At 40.8% G+C, this 15,543-nt stretch overlaps 1 protein-coding gene across 6 annotated transcripts in view; it reads right to left on the bottom strand.

Moving 5' to 3' along the window:
* The window catches only part of LRP1B (LDL receptor related protein 1B), a 2,177,452-nt gene that overhangs the window by 425,191 nt on the left and 1,736,718 nt on the right, over positions 1-15,543 (bottom strand). The gene's annotated exons all lie outside the window — the stretch shown is intronic.

Raw genomic sequence — 15,543 nt, 5'->3', positions numbered from 1 at the left:
GAGGCAGAGACCGATGAGAGCAGCCATTCTTGACTAGACCACAATCAGGCTTAGGTAAGTATTAGGGGGGCTGCAGGGGAAACTGCATACTGATGTTTTGTTTTTTTTTACCATCATGCATAGAATGAAATGTGCTGAACTGTTTCTGACACCGTTTTTTTTACAGAGTTTTATGAAATGGAACTTTTAATTTTTGCTGATTTCCAGGAAGTGTCTCAGGCCCCTTTCACACTTGTGCAACTTGTCTTGTGTCTGCAAGGTCACGTGACAAGTCGTACTCCATGATATCCAATGAGTACCGTTCATATCTGTGTGAATTCAAGTTGCAACGACTTCAAAGAAGCCCCTGCACTACTTTGATCCAAGTTTGATGCATTTTGAGGTCCATAGACCTCAAGATTACACAGGCATCGCTTTAAGTCCAGTCAAAAACAGGGCAGAATCACGCAAATTTTAGGTCGCACAAATGTGAAAGGGGCCTTAGTGATATCTGAGAATCAGTTAATCATTGGTGGGGTAGGGGATAAAATCTTTTAATTGAATGCTGGCCATTTGTAGAGACAATAAGCAAAATATCATCAAACAAAAGGCCTGGGATACTAGGGACTGCCTTGGGGGATAGGTACCAAATTAAAAAAATAACTTTCTTAACATCGAATTGTCAGCTGCCTCTAACAGCTCCAGCTTAGACTGACAATATGGCTGTTGTAAGCTGTTGTGAGCCCTTCCTTTTATTAAAAATTTAATAGTTTTACCAGTTCCTTCAAATTTTTGGCTCTTGTGACCCAATTACCAGAACAAAATGATATGCAAAGAATTTTAGGTTGTTCCTTATTTCTGATGGAGAACCTGCAAACCTTTGACCAAATGTTCACAGTTTGTGAACTTCGCTAATCCTGGTGATTCTATGCAAACTTTTGTTAGCAGCCAACCCGAACCTCATCCCTAGTGATATCTCTTTTGTCATTTTTTAATCTTTTTCCAATAGAAACTTTAGCTCACACATGGCTGTCAAAACCTGTGTATAAGATCAGGCAGTCTTTAAAAAATTTTACAGCAAGGTGAACTGTAAGCGAACACAATTTGCATGAAAACCCCATTTAGGCCATTTGCATAAGTAATACTTAAGGATTTGCTAACTAATTAATTTATCGCGTGTATAGGAAAACATTCTTTGAAGTGCAGGCAATAATATTTGACTTGTTTGTAAATTCAGAGCTGGGGGTATTGATTTTAGGAATTAGTTATTAAGCTCTACAATCTCACCATACACCAGTTCCCTTTTCTTCCACTATGACATACAGGGAGCTTCTGGGAAATTACGGAAAACATTTGATGAAAGTCAAGTCATCAAACGTTCTTCTCTTGAGAAAAACTTTGTACATTTACTAGTAGAAAATATAGAGGGGCTTATATATTATAGCTAAGCTTACCTATTAACCACTTGCCGACCACTGCACGACTATTTACTGCGGCGGTCAGCCCCTCACAGGCAGAGCGACGTAGGACTACGTCGCTAGCCTGTGACGGTCTAGGGAGTGAGTGCGCGCCGCCCGAGGCGCGCTCCCGCTCCCGCGCAGTCATGGACCCCCCCGCACGTGTGACCGGTGGACCCAATCGTCCGCCGGTCACTCTCGATCGTCGGTGCAGAGGGAGAAAGGCAGGCGGCTAATGTAAACAAGCCGCCTGTCATTCTCCCCTGTGTATGAATGGTGATCATACGGTTCTACTATGTAGGACCGTTGATCACTGTTCATACACCTCAAGCCACAGCCAATCACAGTTAGAATCACGCCCCTAGGGACACACATAGCCCCTCCCTCTCAAAAAAGTGAACCCCTTCACTGCCAGTGTAATTTTACAGTAACAGTGCATATGTATAGCACTGATTACTGTAGAAATGTCACTGGTAACCCCAAAAGTGTCAAAAATGTCAGTCAAGGGTCCGATCTGTCCGCCACAATGTCGCAGTACCGCAAAAAAAATCGCAGATCGCCGCCATTATGCGTTAAAAAAAAAACAACAAAAATGACAAAAATCTTTCCCTTTGTTAGTAAACGCGATAACTTTTGCGCAAACCATTTAAAATACGCTTTTTGCAATTTTTTTTACCAAACATATGTAGCATAAAACAAATTGTCCGAAAATGTTAAAAAATTTTGATTTTTACATTTTTTGGGGGGGGGAATTTCATATAAAAAAATGTGAAAAATATTGTTATTTTTGCAAAATTTACACTATTTTTTTGTTTATAGCACAAAAAGTAAAAATCGCACAGGTGATCAAATACCACCAAAAGAAAGCTCTGTTTGTGGGAAAAAAAGGACGTCAAATTCGTTTAGGTACAGCGTCGCACGACCGCGCAATTGTCTGTTAAATTCACGCAGTGCCGAATCGCAAAAAAAACCCTGGTCGGAATGGGGGTAAAATCTTCCGGGGCTTAAGTGGTTAAAGCCCAGCTTCAGCCAAAAGCTTTTTATGGATTGGGAAAGGATTAAAACTTCTGTCTGTTTTTTGCTTTCATCCATGTTCCCATTGGAAAACCTACCTTTACTATCTCATTTTGGCTAGAAGTCCACTTTAACACATATGGAGTTTTCAGGGCTGAAAGTGTGCATTTATCTTATATAATGTGCAGTGTACCATGTATTGTTCATTGCAGCCACACATGCTAGAAGACAGATATACTGTATGTGAGCAAAGCTTAATACACACTATACAACTTTCTTTAGATTTTTTCACTTAAGATTTACCAAATCCATATAATATGAGGTCAAACCTAAATGCTTTCAATTTGTATGCAATCAGGCAGGCCCTAGCACTACATAGTTGATGGTACATCTAAAGGAAATTGAACAACAAAAGTTTTATAGTGTGTATCCAGCTTAACAGTGCAGTGCCATTTATTCATTCATTCAAAATAGTCCCCTAATTCACATATAAGGTAAGTATGTGTGTGTTGCGTTGCCAAAAATAGTGTTTTTTGGCAATGCAGGTTTACCAAGGTAGTTCTAGCTTGAGCTATGCTGATTACAGAACTCGAGCTGCACCTGGCATTGTGAATAGCCCCACATTAAATATTATTTTTTTAATTTCAGGTACTTATATAGCCCTGTCTATTGTCACAGTGCTTTACATATACATTGTACATTCACATCAGTCCCTGCCCTCAAGGAGCTTACAATCTAAGGTCCCTAAAGCTGGATACACACTATCCAACATTTGTGGTTAGTTTTTCTTCAGATTTACCTTTTCTATGTAGTGCAAGGGCCTGCCAGATTGCATACAAATTGAAAGTGTTTAGGTTTGACCTCATGTTATATGGTTTTGATAAATCTAAAGGAAAAAGTCTTCAGAAAATCTTATAGTGTGTATGGCCCATAACTCACATTCATACATACAAGAGCCAACAAACCAATTAACCTACCAACATGTCTTTGGAGTGTGGGAGGAAACTAGAGGAAAACCACACAGGCACAGGGAGAACATGTAAACACCAGGCAGGTAGTGCAGTGGTTGGGATTCAAACCAGTGACCCCTTTTTTACTATTATTATTTAGTGTTATTATAATAATTATTTGCCTTTGCCTCTGACATTTGAGTTCACTCCAGACCACAATCTTCTATTTTCTCTAGCCCTAAAGAAGGGGGAACATTATTTTGCCTTTTTGGTTACAAATACAATTTCGCTTTAGACTTTCACATATGGAGTGGAGTTCTTTTTTGATTCTTGCATATATCCATAATGAGAAATAATCTCCTCTTTGTTTTGGGGTTTTTCTAGGAAATAATTCAATTGTGTTATATAAAAAAAAAAAAAATCTTTATTGCTATAAACAAGTGTTAAAAATAAATAAAAAAGTAGAATTGTGGCTCATGTTATATATACACATGTATATTGCAACATGAATTGTACAGAGAGTCCTGTATCAACATTACGTAGCCAAAACCAGTGTTATGATTTGAGATTTAGTTGATACAGAGGCCCCTATGCATTTCAAAGTAATGTATTTTTCTTCTTCAGGGGTGTATGTAGTGTAGGATAAATACAATTCTGATTAACACTAGATTAAATGAATAGCAGTCACATTAAAATCATAAAAACCATATGCTGCTGTTTCCATCCACAACTCCAAAAGGGGACCACCAGACCACAGCAAGAGCCTCCCATGGATCACTGAGGCCACAGATTCAATGGGGATATCATGCTGAATACATAGGGATGGAATTAAATGTGTACAGGATCCCAGTAGTCAAAGAAACATCCCAGGTTAAGTTGTAAAGATGTTCAGAAATCTCCAAAATTAGAGACCCTCCACTGCAGTTGATCCTTAGGCACAATAGTTTGGGGATGATCAACCAGAATGATGTACTGCTCAAAGGTTTCAATGATCTCCTGTGTCTGCAAAACATCCCAGAGTGCAGCCCATTTGGAGAAATAGAAGAGACCCCCTGGATCCTCCTTATCCTATTCATTTATAATTTTGTCCCATATATTCATCTGGGGAGCCTTCCTGCAGAGTACAGCTCTGGGGTCTCGTCTGCACTACATGGGTAAATGGGATTGTGGTTAGGAAGAAAACAATACATTTACATACTTACCCTATTTGTTTCCCAAGCAGGCCTTCCTTTTTTATGTGCAATGGGTCCCCAAAGCCATTGCCTGGGCAGTCATAGCTCTCATCACATCCACTCTTGATGACGTTATGACAATGCAGGACCAGCAGTTCTTTAATGTACACGAGAAAGTCAAGGACCCGCCCACATCCCAGATGTGTTGGACAATGGAGGTGAGCACTAGCTGCTTTGGTAGTGAGGAAACGGTAAAAATGTGTACTTATTCCTCATTTATCCCATACAGTGTGGGCAGGAGGGGTTGGGGGGGGGGGGTGCATTGGTATATTTAAAGTGTTACTAAACCCAAAACAGTAAAATCAGTAAATCATGTAGTAAAGCAGTAGTATATTCACTGTGGAACTTACTAGGTTAATCCTCCATATTGTGTAAAAAGGCTCCCCTTCTTTTACTGTCCCCAATTTATCTGCTGATAGCACATAGCCCTAGGAGACACTCTGCATGTGCTTAGTTTGGTGTGTATTACTTGAGAGGCTTTTTTAGGGGGAGGGTGCATGTGATCAACACAAGGCCAATCAGCACTGTCCAGACAGAAGGTCATGCAGCCTTATAGGCCAGTCAGAGGAGAATGAAAACCCCTCCTAGAAACTTTAACCAGACACTGATAGAAGTCACAAGACTGCTATATACTACTAATAAGAAAACTTATTTATCAGATTATATTTACGAAAATAATTGCATTTCCATGTTCTGTGTACTGTGGGAGACCAGATATAGTGAATGCAGGCTCTTGGGTTTAGTAACACTTTAAGGGCAGCCCAGAGTTGGGCTTTTAGGATGTTAGGTATAGAAAGAGCTTTTGGGGAAAAAAATAACTTTATTGGGGTTTTGGAGAAATCCCCCCTCTTGGTGAGAGGAGTAATGGTAAATTCTCCCATCAGTGGATACAAAAAAGGAAGTACATAAACCTGAGGTTGTAACCCTTCCCCCACAAAAAAATTTAATTTGCCTTTCATTAATGAGGAAGTAAGTTGTGTTGCCAACTGTGAATACATTCCAGTTCTCATTATTCTAGCAATGGAAAGACATTGATTACTTGCTATGGGCAACAAACATCCTTGGCATCCAAGCACCAATCAGATCCTGTAATATTTTCCTACCTACAGCGGCCTTCAACTTTTAAATGATGCACTTTATTATTTACTTCTTACCCAAACACATAAAACTATGATTTAACAAGCGCAAACTACTTTCACAACACTTCTTGAATTCTAGTTTAGCATTTTTATTAAAGCACAGTGCGATCACTGAAGCAGAATGTCTCGAAATTACTGGAGGTCAAAATCCAGATAACGCTTTTAGCATGTGAAAAGGAGTTTCTTTAACCAAATAAAATACAGAGTTGTCTAGTACTCATCCGAGGCAAAATACATATTTTATACAGAAGTAACTGTGAAACTCTAATGCACAGCACACCGCATAAGAAGGGGCTCTTATTAGCATTCATCAAAACACACTTAGGTTCACTTTTTGCAAACCTACATTTATGAAAAAAAAAAAAGACCAATATATTTCATTTATGAAATGAAAGGTTCTCTGCCAAATGTAGTTAAATGTCTGACTAAACAAACTTCACAGAGGTTTAAATGGGGTGACTGATGAGCGAAGAATGGAGTACAAATGCATTAGAAAGAGTCTATTTACTGACATACATGATGGCACATGCTTCAATAGTTCATGCTTTTTTTCTGCTGAATCATTTTGACCAACAGGGAACTTGAGAGTCCACAGACTCTTGTGATTCCTAACTCAAGTTCAGATTCTAATTAATTCAGCTAGAGAACACTGCACAGAACCAGAGATTAAGCCAAGGAGTTAGGGCCATGGCACATCAGCAATCCTGTCCTTGGTGGAAACCTACCAGAGATCACTATGCAGAGCAGATAAAATACTCACCTCTTTCCCCTCTTCCTTTCCTTGTTGTATGGATGAGCGAGTCATCGCTCCCTTACTGTTGAAAACAAAAGAGCAATAGGTTTGTGCACCCAGACATCAAGGGAGTGATGCATAGGTGTGCACAGCCTATTGCATTAGGGTGCAGTGTTGGTCATGTAACCTAAAAAAAGTAATTAGATATAGTTACTAGTTACTTCTCCCAAAAAGTAACTGAGTTCGTGACTAGTAAATTGAGTTAGTTACATCAGTAAAAAAGTAACTAATTACCAGGGAAAGTAACTATTGCGTTACTTTAAAAAGAATAATCAAATATGTCAAATAACTTACATGCCCCTTGTATGCGTGGTATTTGCTTAGTGGTACCTGCGTGGTATTTGCTGAGAGTGACACTGTGGTACCTGCATAGTATACTGCCGGTGTATAGGGTGGGTGGGTTGGGGTATTTGGGGGTCAGTGGGTGTATAGGGTGGGTGGGTAGGTGTAAATAGGGGTCAGTGGGTGTATAGGGTGGGTGGGTAGGTGTAAATAGGGGTCAGTGGGTGTATAGGGTGGGTGGGTAGGTGTATATAGGGGTCAGTGGGTTTATAGGGTGGGTGGGTAGGTGTATATTGGGGTCAGTGGGTGTATAGGGTGGGTAGGTGGTGGTGGCTGGTGGTGGTGTGGTGCACTGTGGGGGTCTGAGTCCTGAGTCCTCCTGACTGTGTGAGTAACCTTTTTTTGTTGGTACCTGCTGCTGTCTGGAGTGGCTGGCTGGTGGTGGTGGTGGTAGTGGTGGTGGTGTGGCACACTGGTGGTGGGGGTCTGAGTCCTGACTGAGTCCTCCTGTCTTGACTGTCTGTGACTGAGTTTTGTTTTTTGTTGTTTTGGTACCTGTTGTGCTGCTGCTGCAGTGCTGCCTGGCTGGCTGCTGTTGGTGGTGGTGGCTGGCTGCTGGTGGTGGTGTGTGGCCTGCCCAGGCACACTGGGGTCCGTCTGGCTCCGTTCTCCTCCTCCAGGCCTGTGCTGCTGCCTCTCTCTCTCATCGACTGAGGCCAGTACTAAAGACAGCGCCGGCCTCAGTCATAGAGGAGAGGAGGAATTACACTACTGCCAACTAGTGGCGGTAAATGTAATTGCAGTAACGCGGCCGAAGTAATTTCAACGGCGTTACCATGAGGGGACGAGTAATCAGTTAGATTACTCGTTACCCTCTAAAGTAACTGCTTATGTAACGCCGTTTATTTAAACGCAGTTACTTCCATCACTGTTAGGGTGTGCCCCCAAAAGCTCAAACACATATATATACTGTATACATGGACTTTGTGAGTGGAGCAGTAGACGTGTGAGTAGGGCAGAGATTGGTATCAATAGGACAGTGGATGGTGTCAGTAGTTTTTTATTTTTATTATTTTATTTTTGTATTATCTTTTACAATTTTATTTTTATATTATTTTTGACAATTTTTTTTAGGAGCCCTGTTGGGGGCTTTGGTGAAATTTCAGCAGGGGTGATTAGGGTATGCCTAGGCACATCCAGTACACCCCCTGCACATGCCTATGGAGTGATGGGTGAAAGTATTTTTTCTCCCTCTTTACAGTCCATTTTTTAATGGCAAAACAAGTTATAGTAAAAGTAAAAGTCCGCCCTCTTGATATCACAGGTGAAGAATAAGATGAAAATATGTCTACGATTCTTAAGGACAAATTATACAAATTTGAATGGGTCTGAAATACTTGCATTAAATATTAGTTACCTAAGGACTTTAACCATTCTCTTTTGACCATCTGATTGCTTCATGGGTAAAGAGCAGCTTATGTCCATGCCCTGAAGATCCCCCCTTACACCTTCTACCTACTAATTTCCCCCTCTTTGTTTCTTTAACTTTTCCTAATTCTTTACCACTAAAGCTGGCTCTTATAACACAGTTAAGATGTTTTATGAGACTTTCTGTTGAAGAGTAATGTGAACACAGAATATGGAACTTCTACTTCCAGACCACCACCGTATTGTAGCTTGATTTTGGGTAAACACTCTCATTGACGGATCGTACTTGTCCTGTAAGTTTACAAATCCTTGAATAAAAATTCATTAAAACTACAGTAGGTATTTTCTCTGTATAGCAATCCTGATACTGGATTACCATAACTTGTTCATGCCGTCATTGCTTTCTACCATGAATCACAATTGTATAAAAGGTGGCATCCATGGGAGCTTTTGCATTCTGCTAAGTACAGTATATGGGGTTAACTCTTCATAGTATTAGTGAACAAAGTCTCTTTTTTTTCAATATTTTTCTCTACATTTACAGGCAGACAAAGCTGTACAGAAATAGTGACAGGAGTTGGGACAAACTATATCACACTCAAAGGTGTTTTGAGAATTTTAGAGGTTTCAGTATTTTTTTCTTCAAATAATTAGGAATAGTTTTCAAAGATTTAAAATAATCTTTCTGACCATGTTTCATGTTCCACCCATGAACACCCCCCCCCCCCCATTACAGAATCATGGGGATTCTGCTCCCCGCTGGCTCCTCATATTTCAATTTGGTATGGCTGTGTGCGGCTCCATTCTCATTCATGCACTGAGAACTGTGAATGAAAAAAACACCACAAGTCCCATCTGCCACCATAGAGTAGTTCTCAATGGAGCACAAGTGTGGTGATGTGACCAACCCTTGTAGTCAATTTATACTTCCTCCAGCCCCATAACTGAAGGTCTGTACCTCAATGAAGACCTGAAGTGGAGGTACAGTCTGCAGGAGCCAGCACATTATACCCACAATTCAATTATCACAGTTGCAATGCTTTTCTTTGCAATATCAATGCATTAATTTATTTTTGCCAAACTTGGAATATTCCTTTAGGATGTATGTAAAAGAGATCTTGTAAATGGGATTTTATCATAAGACTTGTCATCTGTGCCGGAAATAAAAGGCATTGGAAATAAAAAGAAGAATTCACATTATAAATGCTATGATTAGCTGTATTAACCTCATATAGTTCTTAAAATGCAATATTTTTGGCGACAGTGATCCTTCAACCTTCAGACAATTCGTTTTTTTTAATGAACATGTTACATCTACCTGCTCTGTGGTTTTGCACGGAATGGCCCCGATCTTCCTCTTCTCAGGTCCCCCCACCAGTGCTCCAGGCTCCTCTCCCCCCACAGAGTGTCCCCATTGGAAGCTGCTTCCTATGGGGGTACTTGTGCAGGCTCCCTCCAGAGCCCAACTGTCTGCATCAATTGACAGTGTTGCTTGCCCCATCCCCCACTTCTTCATCATAGGATTTGATTGACAGCAGCAGGAGCTGCTCCTCCGACGGATAGTAGCAGGAGCAAGCTCCTGCTACTATCGGTCTGCCAGTGAGGAGAGTGTCTCAGCCTGATCGGGCTCAGCTCTGGATCTAGATTGGGTCCAGGTAATTATACAGGGGGGGCATTCCTAGACACAGAAGGTTTTTTTTATCTTAACCTCCCTAGCTGTATTCCTGGCTCAGGGTAATTTTGCAGTACCAAAAGCGGTAACGCCGAACCCCACTTGGGATTACCCCAGAATCATACTCACCTTCCCCTGCGATCCTCCGCTATCCTCCCCACCGTCCTCCAGCCTTCCTCCCGCTGTCCTCTTGCTATGTGCTTGGCTTGTGGAATTTGGGAAGTATATCAAATGATTCTTCAGAATTTCCAATGGAGCGATGTGTCAGAAAGAGACATCAGAGTCGTCGATGTCGTCACTTTCCGTACCTGATGACGAATTTTCCCACAAACCGCTATCGCTCAGTTCTTCAAGTAACTCTGTTTCGCTGTTGTTGTTTTCAGTTCGTCTAAGGGCTCTTTCACACGGGCGGTCCGATCAGATCCGCCTGTCAGTTTTTTAGGCGGATCTGATTGGATGCCCCATTCAGCCCTATGGAGCAGTGGATGTCAGTGGAGACATGTCCGCTGACACCCGCTGCCATCTGCATCCGATCCTGTCTGTGAAATCCGGACGGATGGAAACCCTATTTTCCCTCCGTCCTGGGGATGGGATCGGATAGGATCGGATGAGAGTGGACAGGCGGTCCGCTCTCATCCGATTCCCCATAGAGAGCAGCGGGGGCTCTGACACCCCCCTCTCCACACTGCAAGTGGAGACGGAGCTGTCATCCGCCGGCTCAGCGGGGATCGTGGATCGATCCCCACTGAGCAGCACGGATCCGCCTACGGAGGCGGAACGTGTGAAAGAGCCCTAAAAGCACTTTTGTGCAAAAAGAACGCTTTTTGGACGCCATGGTAGTTCTCTATTTTCCAGTCAAAAAGAACTGGAAAAGCACAGGCAGGGCACTGGAAAAGTCACCAGGTGCAATCCTGTGGTGAAATGACATGATACAGTGCAATCCGTTAGGATCACAGCTTTGAATCATGTCATTTGGTTTATTTACATTTTTGAAATTGCCGCTGGCGGCAAACGCTCGCAGGGAAGGGAACCGGAAGAAAGGTGCCGGCATCGGCCGAGCACAGAGCGGGAGGACAGCGGGAGGATGCCAGGGGAGGACGGCGGGGGATTGCAGGGGAAGGTGAGTTTTAAAATATAAAACAACAGATTTCCATGCAAAGCAATGTACCCCTTTTAGCACAGAAATCCTGACATAAATCAGACCGCCATGGAGGTTAATGCATAGAATGTTTTAGGTTAAAAAACCTTAATCCTTAAGAACCTCTTTAAGTGGAAGACGCAGCATCATCTCTCAGACATAAATTAATTAAAAATAAATGGCCCCAAATATATATATATATAGTCGACATTTGGGCCCCAAAGGTCTAAAATTTGTTTTTCTTATTAACATGCGTTTAATGTTAAGGTAGTCAATTAATTTTTATTGGGCTGTCAACACACGGCAATGCACCTAAAAAGCACTAACACCAAACAAAGCATAAATACCTGTGTTTTCTGCAATTTGAACATGTACATTGGGAAAACACCACATTATGGACACTGGATAAAACTGAGGAACATATTTATTTCCTATGACAGTCATCGACCATCTAGTGGCCATAATGCAATATTTTCTGCATTCACACATTTGAACTGCAAAGAAGATAGCCTGGAAACATTAGATTTTTCCCATTTGTGCACAATGAATTAACATGCTGCTTCAATGGATGAGTGGCTATGCGATATGGTTTTTATAGGTACTCCTTATTGACTTGCTTCCCTCATCACTACATTTTCATCTTCAGAGTTCCTTTTAATATTTCCCCCTCACAAAAACTTGAGGATTTGCTATGCTAAAAAGCATACAGAATAAGGAATTCAGTTTATTATAGTGTGCGACTGAGACAGTGGTCGATTCCAAGGTTCTCGACATTAGACAGGTATATATTTATCCTATGAAGATATTATTCGGTTTAATTTAACTTGAGTCGTGAAGTTTCAGCATGTTTTTGCCTGCCAGATGGCAGAACAAAAAGGCATTATGACAGTGCTCTAGCAATGATATTTCCTAACACAATTTTATGTATCTAGAAAATGTGTCAATCTGGCTTCATATTATATTACTGGAGCCAAAAACTACACCTTAGAGTGTTTTCTAATAGAAAGCCGAACTCCCGGCAGGTATAAAAAATAGAGACAGTAAATAAAAAAATATGTTCATTTTAAATAATAAGCAATTTTTAAAATAACTAGTATAAATAACTGAACCTTTATTTTTGTTATATTAGCTTCTTGCACAAAGACACTTAAACTAGAAAAGGGAGGGTGAATGCACTCAGCCAATCAAGGCTCATTTACTCTGCAATGTTCTGCCAATCCAACACAGGAAATATGTTTACAGGAGGAGGAGTTAAGGGTTGACTTTTCAAGCATTCTGCCTTTCCTTTGTTCTCCAATTAGATGACTGGAGATGATCTGTGGCTAGGCTGTATTGCTTAACTGTAGAGGAAAAAATGAGCCCACTGACCTGGGCTGTGGTGTCTGGAATGGGTGTCTGGATCACAAGAATGGATCAACAGAGTCATAAATCATTTGGCAGATAAAATTGTCAAAATAACCGGGATTCAGTTATGCAATGTAGCTGTTTGCATGGAGTTTACTGTACAAATTAAGAACCTACCTATTTATGAGCATTAAAGTCTGTTAGCGGCCTGTGAAAGCATCTAAACTAACCGATTCCAGTTTGATCAGATGCTTTTAAGGGCGTAGGAGAGATCTGAGTATTAATAGACTGTTCATGCTATTACAAAGGATGTTCTTCATCAACATCAAGTTGATATAAAAAAATTTAAAGAGACCGTGTACAAATAAAAAAAAATGTAATACAAACTAAAAAAAAAAAAAAAAAGTAAAGCGCCCCTGTCCCCCCCCCATGCTCACATTCAAAGGCAAAATCATATGTAGGTTGTGCACGCATACTTTATGTAAATGGTGTTTGCACCACACATGCAAAGTATTGCCGCAAATGTTATAAAAAGAGTAATAATTCTATCAGCAGACCTTCTGTGTAACTATAAACTGGTAACGTGTAAAGGCATCACCTATGGATATTTTGAAGTACTGTAGTTTGGCGCTGTACCACGAGCGCTCGCAATTTTAAAGCATGGCTTGTTAGGTATCTATTTATTTGGCGTTACATCATCTTGAACATTTTAACAAACATTAGGGTATAATTTTGTGTTTTTGTGCATTAGAATTCACAAAAGTGTATTTTTTTCCAATAAAATTGCATTTACATAACCACTGTGCAAATACCGGGCAAAAAAGTGCAACACCCACCATTTTATTCTCTAAGGCAGGGGTGTCCAAACTATGGCCCTTCAGCTGTTCAGGAACTACAATTCCCATGAGGAATTGTAAATCTCTGACATTCACAGACATAACTAGGCATGATGGGAATTGTAGTTCCTGAACAGCTGGAGGACCATAGTTTGGACATAGCTGCTCTAAGGCCTTTGCTTTAAAGAATAAATATATATATAAGTTTGGAGGAAGTTTTAGAATAGGCTTGGGAAAAAAATGGTTAAAGAGGGTGTTTTATATCCATTTTTTACTATTTCTTTGTTTTACAAATAAACATTCAATGCATGACAAAGGATTCCCAGAGCATTATCGGTTAGGTAAAGAGCACAGAAAACTCAGCTTGCTTTTCAGCTCATTGCTTCTGATTAAACCTCTGACTCAAATGACAAAAGAATTCCTCACGGCTCTAATGATCTATACAGTTTTGTTAACAGCAGGCTTATTTCAGGACAGGACATAATGATAATAGGACTGGCTGTTTAGAATAAATTAGTAGGCAATATTTCATATTTACCTCACCAAAGAAAAAAACTACTAGAAATAATATTAACCGCTTGCCCCGTCAGCCCCGGCCAGGCAAAGTGACGTACATATACGTACGTCACTAGCCTGTGACCGGTTTGTGAGCCAATAGCAGGCGAGCTCGCGCCCGCTGTGGCGCGCGCCCGCCGCGGCTCATTCACGGAGGAGTCCGCGCGTGTGACCGGCGGACCCCATGTCCGCCGGTCACACCAAGATCGTCGGTAGAGTGGGAGAAAGGCGGGCGGCTTATGTAAACAAGCCGCCTGTCATTCTCCCCTGTGTAAAAATGAAGATCAGACGGTTCTACTATGTAGAACCATTGATCTCTGTTTTTACAATAGGAGACATGTCCCATCACAGTTAGAATCAAGCCCCTAGGACACACTTAACCCCTCCCTCTCCAATACAGTTAACTCCTTCACTGCCAGTGTCATTTTTACAGTAACAGTGCATATGTATAGCACTGATTACTGCAGTAATGTCACTGGTAACCCCAAAAGTGTCAAAAATGTCAGTCAAGGGTCCGATCTGTCTGCCGCAATGTCGCAGTCCTGCAAAAAAAATCGCAGATCGCCACCATTACTCGTTAAAAAAAAAAAACAACAAAAATTACAAAAATCTTTCCCTTTGTTAGTAAACGCGATAACTTTTGCGCAAACCAATCAAAATACGCTTTTTGCGATTTTTTTTACCAAACATATGTAGCATAAAACAAATTGGCTGAAAATGTTAAAAAATTTTGATTTTTAAATTTTTTTTGGGGGGGAATTTCATATAAAAAAATGTGAAAAATATTGTTATTTTTGCAAAATTTACACTCTTTTTTTGTTTATAGCGCATGATCAAAAAATCGCACAGGTGATCAAATACCACCAAAAGAAAGCTCTGTTTGTGGGAAAAAAAGGACGTCAAATTTGTTTAGGTACAGTGTCGCACGACCGCGCAATTGTCCGTTAAAGTCACGCAGTGCCGAATCGCAAAATAGGCCCTGGTCAGGAAGGGGGTAAAATCGTCCGGGGCTTAAGTGGTTAAGCTTTTTTTTCAGTCCTGACCTTTTTAAGGTAGTAAAGTGTAAACCTTTAAGAAGGGATCCCAAAAGTTTGAATTTCTAATAGTTTAAGTAAGATAACAAAGGGTATCACCAACACTCTAAAATTTCTGCACACCACTACCCTTATAATAAAGAAAGGAAATATGTACAAAGCAACTATACAGTACATTACTTTTATACAAACGTGCCCACACCAAGTGTTCATTAGGTTAACGAAGCCATGCAAAATTAAGATCAGTTACATATGTTAAGTAAATGAAGCCATGAAATATTACGATTGGTTGCAGGCCTTTCCTTGTAATGACATATACTGCTCTGGACACCGCATTTGTACTTTTTGATTTGTGTCTAAATGATCTGTGGCACTACTGTCTCATACAACTCAGAGATAACCTCCTCCCTCCTCTGTCTTCATCTATAGGAACTTAATCCTTCTACCCAGTGCCTGATCAATGGCTTTTTTCAGTTTGCATCTGCCTGACTATACTTCATTTGGATTGCTCCCTTGATATTCAGCCTTGAGTTGTACATAGATCCTGTTTTTTTTTTTTTTGTCTGCTGCCTTCCTCGACCTTTTACCATGTTGCCCTTGCTTCTCTTTGATTTATACCATGACCGCTATTTGCTAGTCATCTCTCACCATAAGATCCTCTGATGTTGCACCTGGGGAATTAGCAGCGCA

Source organism: Pelophylax lessonae, assembly GCF_965119305.1.
Source record: "Pelophylax lessonae genome assembly, chromosome: 6".
Classification (NCBI taxonomy): domain Eukaryota; kingdom Metazoa; phylum Chordata; class Amphibia; order Anura; family Ranidae; genus Pelophylax; species Pelophylax lessonae.
Note: the sequence above shows the minus strand (reverse complement) of the source record. Positions and strands in the feature narration are given on the sequence as shown.